General features: G+C 43.3%; 1 long non-coding RNA gene and 1 pseudogene across 1 annotated transcript in view; one reads left to right on the top strand and one right to left on the bottom strand.

Annotated features, from left to right (window-relative positions):
• Window positions 1–2,932, top strand: part of LOC111981250 (uncharacterized) — a 5,722-nt gene extending 2,790 nt beyond the window's left edge. Inside the window, exons 2-4 of the long non-coding RNA XR_002879573.2 lie at window positions 579–755; window positions 1,156–1,218; window positions 1,452–2,932. This is a non-coding gene — a long non-coding RNA (uncharacterized lncRNA). The remainder of the gene's footprint in view (window positions 1–578; window positions 756–1,155; window positions 1,219–1,451) is intronic.
• The window catches only part of LOC111981249 (PDZ and LIM domain protein 5-like), a 110,072-nt pseudogene extending 93,008 nt beyond the window's left edge, over window positions 1–17,064 (bottom strand).
• Window positions 17,065–17,299: the final 235 nt, after the last annotated feature.

Raw genomic sequence — 17,299 nt, 5'->3', positions numbered from 1 at the left:
ATAAAGAGTGAGAGACAGAAAGGGTGAGACAGAAAGAGAGAGCGAGAAAGAAAGAAAGAGAGAGACTCACCCGTGAGATAGTGAGGGGCAGACAGAAGTCCTTTCCTCCCTGCAGTCTGAAGCCCCAGGGGGCGGGGCCACCCAGGGAGACGCTGTAGTTGCTGTTCATGATTCTCCTGCAGAAACAAAAACATATTGAGGCAAAACATTAATAAGCTGGTCCTTTATAGCTTATACAGAAGAAGACAAGGCACTCCTACACTCCCATCTACAATATTCTAATATTGAATAAGAAACATAAAACATCAGCAAAAACAAACTAGTACCAGCTGTTCTCAGTTGGTCACTGAAGAGTAGGGCTGTGACAATACCTGCAACAATACCAGTGTTTCCATTGAAACATTTAAAACACGAAGCAGACCAAACTCTTTGGTCCTTTACAAACCTGCTGTATGTAAATTATTGTGTGCTATAGTTTTGGAAAATAAATAAATGTGACGTTTGTTTCCAACATTAGGGTTGTTTTCCTAAAGATGTTAAATCCGCTTTGTGTTTTGTTTCCTTTCTAACGAGTATAGTGATACTGGTATCATCCCGGCCCCACTGAAAAGGAGAACTACAAAGCCTAAACCATAGTCCACAGCCGCTGAGGCGTGATAGTCCAGCGTCCTATTGTGACATAGCTACATATCTCTGAGACCACCATCCGCGGGGGAAGCACACCTGCCGACAATTCAAAAACCAGCGCGGCTCCGGTACGTGTTCTCTATTCATTTGAATGAGTTGATAGTTTGAGACATTTCTTGAACTGCGCTGAGAATTTGTAAAGTATGGAAGCCAATGGTCCAATATTCTAGAACATTGCTGTGCGTAAGCTTGAGACCAAAGTCTGCCAAGCTCCAAATATCTGCAGTGTCACAAAATCCTTCACTTAGCTGATTCCATGGAGCCGGATGGGCTAAAAGTTAGGGCTTCTTTTATAACAGTATTGTTATTAGTCTTAAATTCTTTTTGAAAGATAACACATGGTTACAGTGCCTTCAGAAAGTATTCATACCACTTGACTTATTCTACATTTTGTTGTGTTACAGCCTGAATTCAAAATGGATTAAATTGCCTGTAATTAGCGCCATTCATTTTTTCCTCTATCCTTAGCAGTCTCCCAGTCCCTGGCGTGAAAAGTGTCCCCACAGCATGCTGCCATCAACATGCTTCACGGTAGGGATGGTGTTAGACAGGTGATGAGCTGTGCCTGGTTTACTCCAGACATAGCGCTTTGCATTCAGGCCAAAGAGTTACATTTGATGTCTCATCAGACCACAGACTTTTGCCTTATGCTCTCAGTCTTTCACGTGCCATTTTGCAAACTCCAGGCATACTGTCATGTCTGGCCACTCTCCCATGAAACCAAGATATGTGAAGTGCTGTAGATACTGTTGTCCTTCTTGCAGGTTCTCCCAACTCAGCCAAGGAACTCTGCAGTTCTGTCAGAGTGGCCATTGGGCTCATGGGCACCCCCCTGACCATAAATTGGCCACAGATGGACTCCAATCAAGTTGTAGTGACAAGGATGATCAAAGGAAAGTGGATGCACCTGAGCTCAATTTGGAGTGTCATATCTAAGGGGTGTGAATACTTACAGTACCAGTCAAAAGTTTGGACATACCTACTCATTCCAGGGTTTTTCTTTATTTTTCCTATTGTCTATATTGTAGAATAATAGTGAATACATCAAAACTATGAAATTACACATATGAATCATGTAGTACCCAAAAAAGTGTTAAACAAATTCTTCAAAGTAGCCACCCTTTGCCTTGACAGCTTCATGATGTAGTCACCTGGAATGCATTTCAATTAACAGGTGTGCATTGTTCAAGTCCATATTACGGCAAGAACAGCTCAAATAAGCAAAGAGAAACAACAGTCCATCATTACTTCAAGGCATGAAGGTCAGTCAATACGGAAAATGTCAAGAATTTTGAAAGTTTCTTCAAGTGCAGTCACGAAAACCATAATGCGCTATGATGAAACTGTCTCTCATGAGGACCGCCACAAGAAAGGAAGACCCAGTGTTACCTCTGCTGCAGAGGATAAGTTCATTAGCGTCACCAGCCTCAGAAATTGCAGCCCAAATAAATGCTTCACCGAGTTCAAGTAACAGACACATCTCAACATCAACTGTTCAAAGGTGACTGCGTGAATCAGGCCTTCATGGTCGAATGGCTGCTAAGAAACCACTACTAAAGGACACCAATAATAAGAAGAGACTTGAAAAAAGCAATAGGCATTAGACCGGTGGAAATCCAAATTTGGGATTTTTGGTTCCAACCTCCGTGTCTTTGTGAGACGCAGAGTAGGTGAACGGATGATCTCTGCATGTGTGGTTCCTACCGTGAAGCATGGAGGAGGTGGTGTGATGGTGTGGGGGTGCTTTGCTGGTGAGACTGTTTGTGATTTATTTAGAATTCAATGTACACTTAACCAGCATGGCTACCACAGCATTCTGCAGCGATACGCCATCCCATCTGGTTTGAGCTTAGTTGGACTATCATTTGTTTTTCAACAGGACAATGACACCAACACATCTCCAGGTTGTGTAAGGACTATTTGACCAAGAAGGAGAGTGATGGAGTGCTGCATCAGATGACCTGGCCTCCACAATCACCCGACATCAACCCAATTGAGATGGTTTGGGATGAGTTGGACCACAGAGTGAAGGAAAAGCAGCCAACAAGTGCTCAGCATATGTGAGAACTCTTTCTAGACTGTTGGAAAAGCATTCCAGGTTAAGCTGGTTGAGAGAATGCCAAGAGTGTGCAAAGCTGTCATCAAGGCAAAGGGTCGCTACCCTGAAGAATCTAAAAGATAAAATATATTTTGATTTGTTTAACACTTTTTTTGGTTACTACATGATTCCATGTTTTATTTCATAGTTTTTACTGTTGCCACAAAGTTGGAAGCACAAAGTTGGAAGCACAGAATCGTCTAAAATGTCATTGTATGCTGTAGCGTTAAGATTTCCCTTCACTGGAACTAAGGGGCCTAGCCCGAACCATGAAAAATAGCCACAGACCATTGTTCCCCCTCCACCAAACTTTACAGTTGGCACTATGCATTCGGGCAGGTAGTGTTCTACCGGCATCCGCCAAACCCAGATTAGTCAGTCGGATTGCCAGATGGTGAAGCYTGATTCATCACTCCAGAGAACACGTTTCCAATGCTCTAGAGTCCAATAGTGGCGAGCTTTACACCACTCCAGCTGATGCTTGGCATTGTGCACAGCTCCAGATGAACAGTTCTTGTGCTGATGTTGCTTCCAGAGGTAGTTTGGAACTCGGTAGTGAGTGCTATGCGCTTCAGCACTCGTCGATCGCGTTCTGTGGGCTTGTGCGGCCTACCACTTCACGGCTGAGCCGTTGTTGCTCCTAGATGTTTCCACTTCACAWTAACAGCACCTACAGTTGACCAGGGCAGCTCTAGCAGGGCAGAAATTTGACAAACTGACTTGTTGGAAAGGTGGCATCCTATGACGGTGCCACATTGAAAGTCACTAAGCTCTTCTGTACATGCCATTCTACTGACAATGTTTGTCTATGGAGACTGCATGGCTGTGTGCTCGATTTTATACACCTGTCAGCAACGGGTGTGGCTGAAATAGCCAAATCCACTAATTTGAAGGGGTGTCCACATACTTTGTATATATAGTGTAATAACTACTGGTGAGCAATTGGACATTTCTTGCATCAGAACACAAATAATTCATTTTCAGTCAGAGATGATTCATGCTTTTGTGATGTTGCCCACTCCATTAGTGTTTGTGCCTGCCTTCACAAAAACAATGTGCTTGATTTAGCAATGGTGGCTAACCTACTGTCGCACAGGTGTCGCACACTGAKATTGACCATGACCAAAATGACACAATCAGAATATACAGTACTGTAAATAATGTTAAAAATGAATGAAAATGTACATGTGATATAACATGGTTTCATAAAACATCCTCCTAATACTGATGCTGTATGCCAATGCCCTTTTGGTTACACTTTATAATAATGTTCAGTAAAAAAKCATTTGTAAGTCATTTGCAAAGAGTTTGCTTACCATTTATTAATCATTAGTCCCACATTTGTAAATGTTAGTAAGCTAGTTATTCACATATTTATAAACAACTTTATTATAAAGTGTTACTGCCKTTTTTCATGTCAAATGATACATCTCTGTATATATATGAAACATCTTATCTAAGCTCTCCCCATATAGATCAAAGGGAAATTCAAATTTTTCAAATATAAAAGCAATGCTTTTGCATGTGATGGTTATCTTGAAAGATATATGTAGCAAACAAAACTGAGTTGAAACTGAGTTATCGGCTGCCATAATACAATATCTTAACATTTATGAGAATATCAAAAAGAGAATGGTTTACCATCACAGTTAACAACTGAGGAACGGTATGACAGATAGTAGCATAATATAGCAACGCTTTTGTCARGTAGCTAGGAATGGTGGGTGCGGAGTCAGGCGCAGAGAGCAGAGGGTTCTTRGGGTTTGCCGTATTTATCCCGGTAAGAATAAGGTCATGCCAACAACAACAGGCGAAAATAATGACCTCCCCAAAATAGGACACCAAACAGTCCAAAAACAGAACCAAACACAACCATCCACAAACAGAACAGAAAACAAGCCCGCACAAAAGCAGGCGGGCCTAGAAGGCTTCAATAGCCCTGAACAAAACCCCAAACGAGAAACAGGTGAAACCAATACAGACATAACCAACAGAAAAGGAAAAGGGAATCGGTGGCAGCTAGTAGACCGGTGACGACGGCCGCCGAGCGCCGCCCGAACAGGAAGAGGAGCCACCTTCGGTGGAAGTCGTTTCATATACATTCAGCATGTATGACATACGTCTTTAGTGCTGACTATAAGACCTTGTGCCAACATTATGCTAACTAATAACCACATTAGATAGGTAGAGGTTATGGGAGAGATATGAGCGCGTTCCCCCTGGCATTCAGTTTAAAGCACACAGCCCCAGAGTTCGCCAAAAACAAGGGGCCACACATTGTGCTATTTAGAGCCATATTCCAATATGTCAGGTTCAGACATACACGATTAAGCCACTAAATTTTAGACCTCCTGTACAGTACAGTAAGAAAAACCTTTAATGAAAGTTAAACAACTGACAGCTTCCTCTAAAGTGTTGTGGCATTTTCTCTTAGGTATGTTAGGTGAGCATGTTGCTTTCAGGTGAAAATGTTGTTCAGCACAGCAGCATATGTTGAAGAAACTGCATCATCCTTGTATGTGCCTACTGACAGGTGACAGGTATTATTTTGCTACACTCATAATACCTTCGGACAATTATTACTTATATAGAGGTATCACCTCAGCTAAGAATGAGCAATGTGTGGATTGAGGGAATGAGAGGAATACGCGCTAGAACATTTATAAAGGGGAAAAATACAACCAGACCATCTTCACTGTGTGAGCCCTCAATGTGTGTTGCATCTCTCCCTGGGGTTAGGCAGCCTTTACCACAGTGCCACTCTAGGAGAGAGATGCTTTCAGTGAGGCAGGGGGCTGCTGTTACTGTTGCGTGCTGTTTTCAGCCCAAGTCTGCAGCCTTGTGTTGAACGCTGAGCTGAAGTCAATGAACAGCATTCTCACATAGCTGTTCCTTTTGTCCAGGTGGGAAAGGGCAGTGTGGAATGCGATTGAATTTGGGGGAATATTTCCTGAATTTGGGGGAAATTGCAAATTGCTGAAATGTTGCCAGGGGAACCACATGCACTGGGCTCTCAAACAGTCAACTTGTGAATGTCAACACTATTTCAAGTGGATATTTGTCATTTTTAAGTGTTTCTTCTGTGCTTTGGAATTCCCCCAATGTGAAAAATAAAGCTGGCACCCATTTATATCCAGTTGAGAAGTTAATGATCACGACCTCTCATTATTCAAGACTTTCAGTCATGCAGTGCTTAAAAGGTAATTTCAAGTTAATTCATGTATTTATCATCCCTCATTCCACCTAGCAAATATAATTCCATAAAGTGGCTGCCTGGCACTATGATTCTGGTACCAAGAACAGAGTGTGAACATTCACTGACAAGGTCATTGAAGATTAGCACTTCAATAGTGTTGTTTGCTAAATCAAGGAGAAGTCTTACAAAATGTCTTTGTAGATCCTGTCCTGATAGGATGTACATTATACTGTGGAGTTCCATAACACGCAAACAATCTCACTGGATTTCTTCCAGAGACTGGCAAAAACTGTAAACCCCCTGGATTAGAACCACAACTGSATTTTGGAGTTATAATGCGAAATAAATCTAGTTTCCAACCCTGGAAGTCTTCAAACAGTCATATCTGAACTTTTGCCTGAGAGAACAATGTGGTAAATTGGACWAKAWTTTTCCCAATGGCAGAGGTGAAGCTGTAGCCTTTGTTTTCTTTAAGCAGAGTCTTGGTGTTTAAGGAAAGAAAGAAAAAAAGAAAGAACTGATAGAAAAGAAATAATCTGTGATAATCAGTCTGTCAGCCATGAAATTACACAAGTCAGCTCGTCACAGTGCCTCAGCCTAGACCCTTAATTTGATATAATTAACCCTGCATCTCTCCTAGCCTTTGGCTCTTAGTCATGACCAGCAGCTGAGAGTAGAAATTATAGTGTTTCTTCTCCTTCACTTTCCCACTTCCTGTCTGCAAGTGGTGATGCATTTTTGTCTTAATTGCTGATGAGTTGGTTCTCGGTAACCCACCATCTTGGTTGAGRCACCCTCACTCACTTGTGTGAGTTCTTCTCACTCACTTGTGTGAGTTCTTCTCACTCACTTGTGACTGATTTCATTAGGGATAATGAATTGTCATGAACCTGTTGATCTGACACTGTTGAGTCTTTATGCTGATGAAAGAAAGACTTTGTGGCCAAAATAAACTTCCATCCTCTCAGGCCAGGGGCACAACAATGTATGAGTTTATGGTTGGATCAGAATCACCGTCACTATTATTGCACAATGTATAAAATAGTAAAAATAAAGAAAAACCCTTTTGACTGGTACTGTATAAATTTACAAAACATTATATGTGGGATTGGAAATTATGCAGACAATTACATTGATGGAAGCTACAATCTATCTGTGATATTAAAGCTGATCTACCCCCTAAATAAAGTAAACAATGAAATGAAAAGAAGAATATGAGCAAAGTAACCATTCTATGCAGCATTCTATCAAACAGTGAACAGTGTGAAGTCAATATGTGTTGTATTGAGTAGAAGTGTGAATATCAGTGATAGGTTTTTGGTGTAGCACATGCACATAACATTTCGAAAAGGGGAACAAGCATTGCTGGGACGGGGCGAACAGGACACTATGCCACTCTGAATTTGTCCCCCATACTACTGGTATTGTGACAACACTAACCAAAACTGTTCTTGTATAAAGTGTTTCAGCACAGAGATATGGAGTCATGCCAGCATTACACCTCACTGACACAACAGGCTACCACACACTTAGGAAGTGACATTGATACTATACACCCAGGAAGTGGCACAGCTACTACACAACCAGGAAGTGGCATAGCTACTACACATCCAGGAAGTGGCATAGCTACTACACATCCAGGAAGTGACAAAGTGATGAGAGGGCCAAACATAGAGAGTGAGGCCAGACTTAAGATGGTGGACAAATGAAGATGTCTTACTCAGGCTGTTTACCATTGACAAAAAGTGTCCCAGTTCCGGTGTGCTTATTAAGGGGTGGCTCCCTCACAGACACCAATGCGATAGCAGCTTGATCTAGTCTGCTTAGATCATTGACTGTATATGATCCAGAAAAAATTAGGTAGTGGGATGTCCCGCTTCCTCTTCCGTCTCTGTCTAGACCACACATAAACATACGCAAACAGTAAATAAGAGATATGAAAGAAAACAAAAACAATCTAGCGGAAGATATTGCTTAATTCATGCCTGTCATCATAATCGACAGCACCAGGCCTCTTTAACATCTTTCAACTGATAGGCCTCTGTATGGCCTATTAGGTGTTTTTGTATTAAAAAGTGTTTCATAACCGCCAGCTCATCTCTGGGTTTAAGGCTAAGCTGAGGTGATTAATGTATTGTACAGTCGTGGCCAAAAGTTTTGAGAATGACACAAATATAAATTTTCACAAAGTCTGCTACCTCAGATTGTATGATGGCAATTTGCATATACTCCAGAATGTTATGAAGAGTGATCAGATGAATTGCAATTAATTGCAAAGTCCCTCTTTGCCATGCAAATGAACTGAATCCCCCAAAAAACATTTCCACTGCATTTCAGCCCTGCCACAAAAGGACCAGCTGACATCATGTCAGTGATTCTCTCGTTAACACAGGTGTGAGTGTTGACGAGGACAAGGTTGGAGATCACTCTGCCATGCTGATTGAGTTCGAATAACATACTGGAAGCTTCAAAAGGAGGGTGGTGCTTGGAATCATTGTTCTTCCTTGCCAACCATGGTTACCTGCAAGGAAACACGTGCCGTCATCATTGCTTTGCACAAAAAGGGCTTCACAGGCAAGGATATTGCTGCCAGTAAGATTGCACCTAAATCAACCATTTATCAGATCATCAAGAACTTCAGGACAGCGGTTCAAATGTTGGGAAGAAGCTTCAGGGGGCCAAAGAAATTCCGCAAGGCACCAGGACCGTCTCCTAGTTGATTCAGTCTGTGGATCTGCACTACCAGTACAGAGCTTGCTCAGGAATGGCAGCAGGCAGGTGTGAGTGCATCTGCACACACTGTAGGCCAAAGACATTTGGAGGATGGCCTTGGTGTCAAGAAAGGGCAGCAAAGAAGCCACTTCTGCTCCAGGAAAAATCAGGGACAGACTGATATTCTGCACAAGGTACAGGGATTGACGGCTGAGGACGGGGTAAAGTCATTTTCTCTGATGAATCCCCTTTCCCGATTGTTTGGCATCCAGAAAAAAGCTTGTCCGGGAAGACAAGGTGAGCACTACCTCAGTCCTGTGTCATGCCAACAGTAAAGCATCCTGAGATCATTCATGAGTGGGGTTGCTCTCAGCCAAGGGAGTGGGCTTCACTCACATTTTGCCTAAAAACACAGCCATGAATAAGAATGGTACAACACTCTCTCCGAGAGCAACTTCTCAACCATCCAGGAACAGCTTGGGGACGAACATGCCTTTTCCAGCAGATGGAGCACCTTGCCATAGGCAAAAGTGATAACTAAGTGGCTCGGGACAAAAAATCGATTATTTGGGTCCATTGCCAGGAAACTCCCCGACCCTTAATCCCTTGAGAGACTTTCGAGATCCTCAAGAAGCGGTGGACAAAAAAAAAAAAAAATTCTGACAAACTCCAAGCATTGATTATGCAAGAATGGGCTGCCATCAGTCAGGATGTGGCCTAGAAGTTAATTGACAGCATGCCAGGGCGGATTGCAGAGGTCTTGAAAAAGAAGGTTCAACACTGCAAATATTGACTCTTTGCATCAACGTCATGTAATTGTCAATAAAAGCCTTTCAGTTATGAAATTCTTGTAATTATACTTCAGTATTCCATAGTAACATTTGACAAAAGTATCTATAAAGACACTGAAGCAGCAAACTTGGTGGAAATTAATATTTGTGTCATTCTCAAAACTTTTGGTCACGACTGTACAGTGATTACCAACTATTTCCATCAACTAGTGAATCCCCAGTGTGAATGCTGGCATGTCTTCAGACGTATCTGTCTATAGGGTTTAGAACTGTAGGCTGGTAATGGGGCTGATGCCACCGTGCTTGGTGAGGACAGAGCCAGAGACACACCCTAGAAGACCAGGGACGCGCTGGAACCTTGTGAGGAGAGAGTAGCAGAGCCAGGCAGAGCGAGAGACCACACCTAGAAGACCAGGGACGCGCTGGAACCTTGTGAGGAGAGAGTAGCAGAGCCAGGCAGAGCCAGAGACACACCCTGGAATACCAGAGGACGCGCGTGAACCTTGTGAGGAAGAGTAGCAGAGCCAGGCAGAGCCAGAGACACACCCTGGAATACCAGGGACGCGCTGGAACCTTGTGAATAGAGTAGCAGAGCCAGGCAGAGCAGAGACACACCCTGAATACCAGGGACGCGCTGGAACCTTGTGAGGATAGAGTAGCAGAGCCAGGCAGAGCCAGAGACACACCCTGGAATACCAGGGACGCGCTGGAACCTTGTGAGGAGAGAGTAGCAGAGCCAGGCAGAGCGAGAGACACACCCTGGATACCAGGGACGCGCTGGAACCTTGTGAGGAGAGAGTAGCAGAGCCAGAGACACACCTGGAATACCAGGGACGCGCTGAACCTTGTGAGGAGAGAGTAGCAGAGCCAGGCAGAGCGCAGAGACACACCCTAGAAGACCAGGGACGCGCTGGAACCTTGTGAGGAGAGAGTAGCAGAGCCAGGCAGAGCGAGAGACACACCCTAAAAGACCAGGGACGCGCTGGAACCTTGTGAGGAGAGAGTAGCAGAGCCAGCAGAGCGAGAGACACACCCTAGAAGACCAGGGACGCGCTGGAACCTTGTGAGAGAGAGTAGCAGAGCCAGGCAGAGCGAGAGACACACCCTAAAAGACCAGGGACGCGCTGGAACCGTGTGAGGAGAGAGTAGCAGAGCCAGGCAGAGCGAAGACACACCCTAGAAGACCAGGGACGCGCTGGAACCGTGTAGGAGAGAGTAGCAGAGCCAGGCAGAGCGAGAGACACACCGTGGAATACCAGGACGCGCGCTGGACCTTATGAGGAGAGAGTAGCAGAGCCAGGCAGAGCGAGAGACACACCGTGGAATACCAGGACGCCACTGGAACCTTGTGAGGAGAAGTAGCAGAGCCAGGCAGAGAGGACACACCTAGATACCAGGGACGCGCTGGACCTTGTGAGGAGAGAGTAGCAGAGCCAGCAGAGCGAGAGACACACCGTGGAATACCAGGGACGCGCTGGAACCTGTGAGGAGAGAGTAGCAGAGCCAGGCAGAGCGAGAGACACACCCTGGAATACCAGGGACGCGCTGGAACCTTGTGAGGAGAGAGTAGCAGAGCCAGGCAGAGCGAGAGACACACCCTGGAATACCAGGACGCACTGGAACCTTGTGAGAGAAAGTAGCAGAGCCAGGCAGAGCGAGAGACACACCCTGGAATACCAGGGACGCACTGGAACCTTGTGAGGAGAGAGTAGCAGAGCCAGGCAGAAGCCAGACACACCCTGGAATACCAGGGACGCGCTGGAACCTTGTGAGGAGAGAGTAGCAGAGCCAGCAGAGCGAGACACACCCTAGAAGACAGGGACGCGCTGGAACCTTGTGAGGAGAGAGTAGCGAGCCAGGCAGAGCCAGAGACACACCCTGAATACCAGGGGCGCTGGAACCTTGTGAGAAGAGTAGCAGAGCCAGCAGAGCGAGAGACACACCTAGAAGACCAGGGACGCTGGAACCTTGTAGAGAGTAGCAGAGCCAGGCAGAGCGAGAGACCACACGTGGAATACCAGGGACGCGCTGGAACCTTGTGAGGAGAGAGTAGCAGAGCCAGGCAGAGCGAGAGAAAACAGAAACCAGGACGCGCTGGAACCTTGTGAGGAGAGAGTAGCAGAGCCAGGCAGACGAGAGACACACCCTGGAATACCAGGACGCGCTGGAACCTTGTTGAGGAGAAGAGTAAGCAGAGCCAGGCAGAGCGAGAGACACACCCTGGAATACCAGGGACGCGCTGGAACCTTGTGAGGAGAGAGTAGCAGAGCCAGGCAGAGCCAGAGACACACCCTAGAAGACCAGGGATGCGTTCGAACTAAACCCAACACCAATGCCAATGACTGGACGCCGGAGGGCTTGACTGACACATTTCTCAACCACCTGGCAAGAATGTGCCATACTGTAGGGCAGGGATGGGCTACTTTGATAAAAAAAAATCTTAACTCATCATGAGGGGCTGCAGTGTTACAACTAATTTCCTGCAATTCTACACATTTTGTTATAGGGTGGAGAGAAATGTTTGCAGCTATTAAGTGACTAACAAAATCAATGGGGGACCCCCGGTCGGTGATTCAACCATGATTAGGCCTACTACAGGTTTAGATAGCTGGCCGCTTGACTTACCAAAGTAAGTTAGTCTGTGGCATGTGACCCCTCTTTTGAAGGCCCTTGGATACATTTTCTAACAATTCTAATGATATATTTATATATTTTTATTGGGGAGGAGCCCGTCGGGGTTAGAATAGTAGAACACACAGGGTGCAATTTCAAAATGTGGTTGTGCATCAGCAGTTTTTCTCTTGTTATGTCACTCACTTATAGACGCTCAATTAGGCCGTGTCAGCTAACAATTTTAGATTGGTAAGTTAGTGGCAAACAAGTGTTTTTTCCCCAATGTCTGATGGGCTTTGGAGGGGGGGGGTACAGGACAAGACTAACAGTGTGTCCTACTGACCCCAATGTTGCTTTGTCTAAAATGACTATACCAACAGTCACAGACATACAGTATAGCATGCATGGTGCAGTCAAGCCATTCATGCTCTGTTGAAATTCATTAGTTTGACATTAGTATTTTTCGTCCAATTATGATTTTTTAACGCCGATACCGATACCGATTATTGGAGGACCAAAAAAAGCCCGATACCGATTAATCGGACTATTTTTATATATATAATTGTAATAATGACAATTACAGCAATACTGAATGAACAATGAACACTTTTATTTTAACTCAATATAATACATAAATAAAATCTATTTAATCTCAAATAAATAATGAAACATGCTCAATTTGGATTAAATAATGCAAAAACACAGTGTTGGAGAAGAAAGTAAAAGTGCAATATGTGCCATGTAAAAAAGCTAACGTTTAAGTTCCTTGCTRAGAACATATGAAAGCTGGTGGTTCAATATTCCCAGTTCTTCAATATTCCCAGTTAAGAAGTTTTAGGTTGTAGTTATTAGAGGAATTATGACACGTCGACTATTTCTCTCTATACCATTTGTATTTCATATACTGTACCTTTGAATATTGGATGTTCTAATAGGCACTTTGGTATTGCCAGCCTAATCTCAGGAGTTGATAGGCTTGAAGTCATAAACCGCGCTGTGCCTCAAGCATTGCTAAGAGCTGCTGGCAAACGCAGTAAAGTTTGAATGAACGCTTACGAGCCTGCTGCTGCCTACCACCGCTCAGTCAGACTGCTGTATCAAATATCAAATCATAGACTTAAATATTATATAATAAACACAGAAATACGAGCCTTTGGTCATTAATATGGTCAAATCCGGAAACTATCATTTCGAAAACAAAACGTTTATTCTTTCAGTGAAATATGGAACCGTTCCGTATTTTATCGAACGGGTGGCAACCCTAAGTCTAAATATTGCTGTTACATTGCACAACCTTCAATGTTATGTCATAATTATGTAAAACTCTGGCAAATTAGTTCGCAACGAGCCAGGCGGCCCAAACTGTTGCATATACCCTGACTATGCTTGCACTGAGAAGTGACACAATTTCCCTAGTTAGTATTGCCTGCTAACATGATTTTCGTTTAACTAAATATGCAGGTTTAAAAATATATACTTCTGTGTATTGATTTTAAGAAAGGCATTGATGTTTATGGTTAGGTACATTTGTGCAAAGATTGTGTTTTTTTCAGCAATACCCTTTTGTTAAATCATCACCCGTTTGACGAAGTTGAAGTAGGCTGTGATTCGATGATAAATGAACAGCCACCACATTGATTATATGCAACGCAGGACAAGCTAGTTAATTAACCTAGTAATATCATCAACTATGTGTAGTTAACTAGTGATTATGTGAAGATTGATTGTTTTTACAAGATACGTTTAATGCTAGCTAGCAACTTACCTTGGCTCCTTGCTGCACTCGCGTAACAGGTGGTCAGCCTGCCACGCAGTTTCCTAGTGGATTGTAAAGTAATCGGCCATAATCGGCGTCCAAAAATGCCGATTATCGATTGATATGAAAACTTGAAATCGGCCCTAATTAATCGGCCATGACGATTAATCGGCCGACCTCAAATTTTTTACATTCCTTTTCCATTGAAAATGAGCAGAATTGTTAGTACAGAACAACTAAATCATTGTTAGTTGAGTTGTGACACAGGAGTGAGTGAGATAGCAGAAGTCCAGACTCAAACTGAGTTTTCATGTCCAGGAAGTACTACATAGAGTTTCTGAAGGAGTTAGCCAAAACTCTGACTGGAGAAGAGAGAGCTCAAGTACATCTCTACACACACCTCTGTAGGGGTAAACATGCTTTCAAATGGTTGGACTAAGGGGGTCATTCTCACGAAACTGACATTTGGCTAACAAATTCTCAAGTGTAATTTTTCCAAAAGTGTCCTCATGGATCACTGAGATTACCACAATTTCCATAAAATCCCAAAAAGTTATAATGGCTAATATTTTGTAACATTGCTCTCCTAATTAAAAGGCCTGAGTTAAACATAACACATAAAATTAAAATATTTCAGATTAGAAAATTTGAACAAAATGTAATTTGATTTTTCCCCAATTTTACCTTTTAAGCCTTTCAATAATGAGACGTCTATGTGGGGAAAGGGGGGTGTTTGAGAATAAAAACCTCATTCTGAAGGCATATAAGCAAATAAATTAACTTAACTTCAACTACCCCTCTAGATGATGCATCATGGGTGAATAAATCTTTATTTCAGAACTGATTGGAGTTTTTACAGGAACTTGAAAAACTTTTACGTTAATGAAACACGTCCACACACACTGTGTTTATACGTAATAAATATTATAGTTTAATGTAAACTTCAACTAGTATTTCATGGTTCCTATTGGAATGTGCGTAGATGTTAGCTTTGTTAGCATAGCCGCCTGGGACATCAGTAAACACCATAAAAGATAACAGGCTGATGGTGATGTGGACCACAATGATTCAGCTACTAAAACAGACATTGCCAAAACTTTTTTTCTGACAGGGCCTCTTATTTCAGTTTAAAAAGGAGAAAACAAATGTTCTGACTGTGGGGTGTATTTCATGAGTAATACCTGCCTTGTCATCCTAAAACATGATATTTCACTGCTGTAAGTCATGCCGTCGGTCACAAATCCACACTGTGACCTGGGTAGTAAATGGTCTACCCTGAGGGCCAGAGCGCCATCTGCTCCAGCATGTCACCTGACCCCTACGTCACACTCCTCCCATCCCCTCTTCTCCCCCAGTGTGTCAGACTTCATGCCCACTGGCTATCTGACTGTCTTGATCACACCTGGAGCAGGTATGGCTGTAGAGGGCTCTTTAACAGCTCTTTAACACTGGTGGTAGTGAACCACCAGCAGCCAGGGGAGGGGAGGGGAGGGAGGGGGATAGAGGGAGAGGGTCACACACCTGATGGACAACAGGACACAAGACCCATTACTCCTCCACCTCCACACACACACACATGTGCACATGGCATGAGGTAGTCATATAAGGCACCCTTCTCTCCTCTCCAGTGTGACCCAGGGCTGAGGTGAGCTAAATACATCTAGGGTTCAGGGGTAATTACAAGCCCAACAGCACCAACCTAGAGTTCACCAAGAGGATAACATGGTACTGACCATCTGGTAATCAACATGTTTTCAGAGTATATCCAATCGGATGGATAGTGGATACTAATTATATGGGACTTACTAAGAAAACCCCCCCAGCAAAGATGGGGACCAACCTTTAACTTTGACTTCCTTCCCAACCTCTCCAAATGTGCAAATCACCTAATCAATAACAGTGGGTCAAGGATCAAATCTTTCACACTGCATATCTGAGTATAGGTAAAGGTCTGCAGGTTCAGATCAGTTTGTACAGCTGATGCATGGATTATTTTCGAAGCACGCCACACATGAACACAATGAACTGTTATTATAACTACAAATGGTCCTGTGGTAATTTCTATGGCTTCAGGACGTTTTCCTCAGATGTGGAAAAACAAGCCGGTCGCCACTGAACAGAAGTATATCAACAGAAAGTCCAAGACAAATGTCAGCTTCACAAGACACAGATTCCCTCTATTATACTGTATACTAACTCCACAGCAGCTTCATGTCTGAGTCCACCATAAGACTGCTTATAACTGCTTATGACAAAAGGACATACAGGTCGACTGTATGAACACCAATCACCTGATTTTAAAAAAGCTTTAAAATTTCTCTCTGACCTTCACTGAATAGACATTTGATAAAAGCTCCTGTAACTACAGATATTATTATGTGAACAGAACCTCACCCAAAATGGACTAGAGACACATGACAACATTTTAGGAAGGGAGCCTTGGCAATATTCAAGATACACTATGCTCAGTTTAATATTGAACAAAGCATTACTTCATGCCCATGCATGCGTGTCTTACACACCCTATTATGGTACAACGCACAGGGCAGGAAAGACCTTTCACAATTTTCACACAGATCTCAACACGTTCCCTTTCCTTGCCAAGTATAAGGCTACACTGCAATACTAACTCGGCTACTGCCCATAAAATACATTAGAACAATACAAAAATAAGTACACAAGTAGTAGCCCACATGAATTCCAATTTCAGATTCTCTCTCTCTGTAGTAGTTAGTTATTGAGTCACTGGTGGCATACCAACACCATAACATGTCATATCAACCTGTAAACTGTCTATAAATGACAAATGACTTCAAACACACCTTTGTATGACTATATGACAAACTTGGCTACAATTACGTATCAGCCACCCTCCATATGGCGTGTTGTAGGTGGGTGAGTGTGGTGTGACTACAAGTTGTTGCTTATTCTTGCCTCGCGCACTTGCTCGTATCTCCTTTAAACTAAAATAAAAGTAGCCTAACAATACCTATCCATTTAATCCCGAATAGTTTTCCTATTCAATTAGTGTCTGTCCCCCTGTGTACCAATTGTACTCACCTTTTTGTGGATGAGGCACAGACGGCTTAGTCGAGGTGTTGCGATGTGAAAGCGTGTGACTGTTCTACCGCTACCACAAATTTCAGACTAAACGGAATAAACTGAAGTTAACGGAACTATGACTTCCGCATCGCCCTATATGTCGTCTGACTGGAGCATGGTAGGCGGGGAATACCGGTTACTTCAGTCAACTCGACAATGTTGCAAAATGTAAAAGTAAAATGCATCAATTTTACTTTCAAGATGGTTACATTTGTACCCACTTGCTAAGAATATTGGTCCAATTTTAAATGAAGAAAAACTTACAGAAGATTCAAGCACTATGCCTGTCTTTATGCTTGACAAATCAAAGTGATACTAAATAAAGGGCGACGTAAAAGACCATT

Source organism: Salvelinus sp. IW2-2015, linkage group LG20 (genome assembly GCF_002910315.2).
Source record: "Salvelinus sp. IW2-2015 linkage group LG20, ASM291031v2, whole genome shotgun sequence".
Taxonomy (NCBI): Eukaryota; Metazoa; Chordata; class Actinopteri; order Salmoniformes; family Salmonidae; genus Salvelinus; species Salvelinus sp. IW2-2015.
Note: the sequence above shows the minus strand (reverse complement) of the source record. Positions and strands in the feature narration are given on the sequence as shown.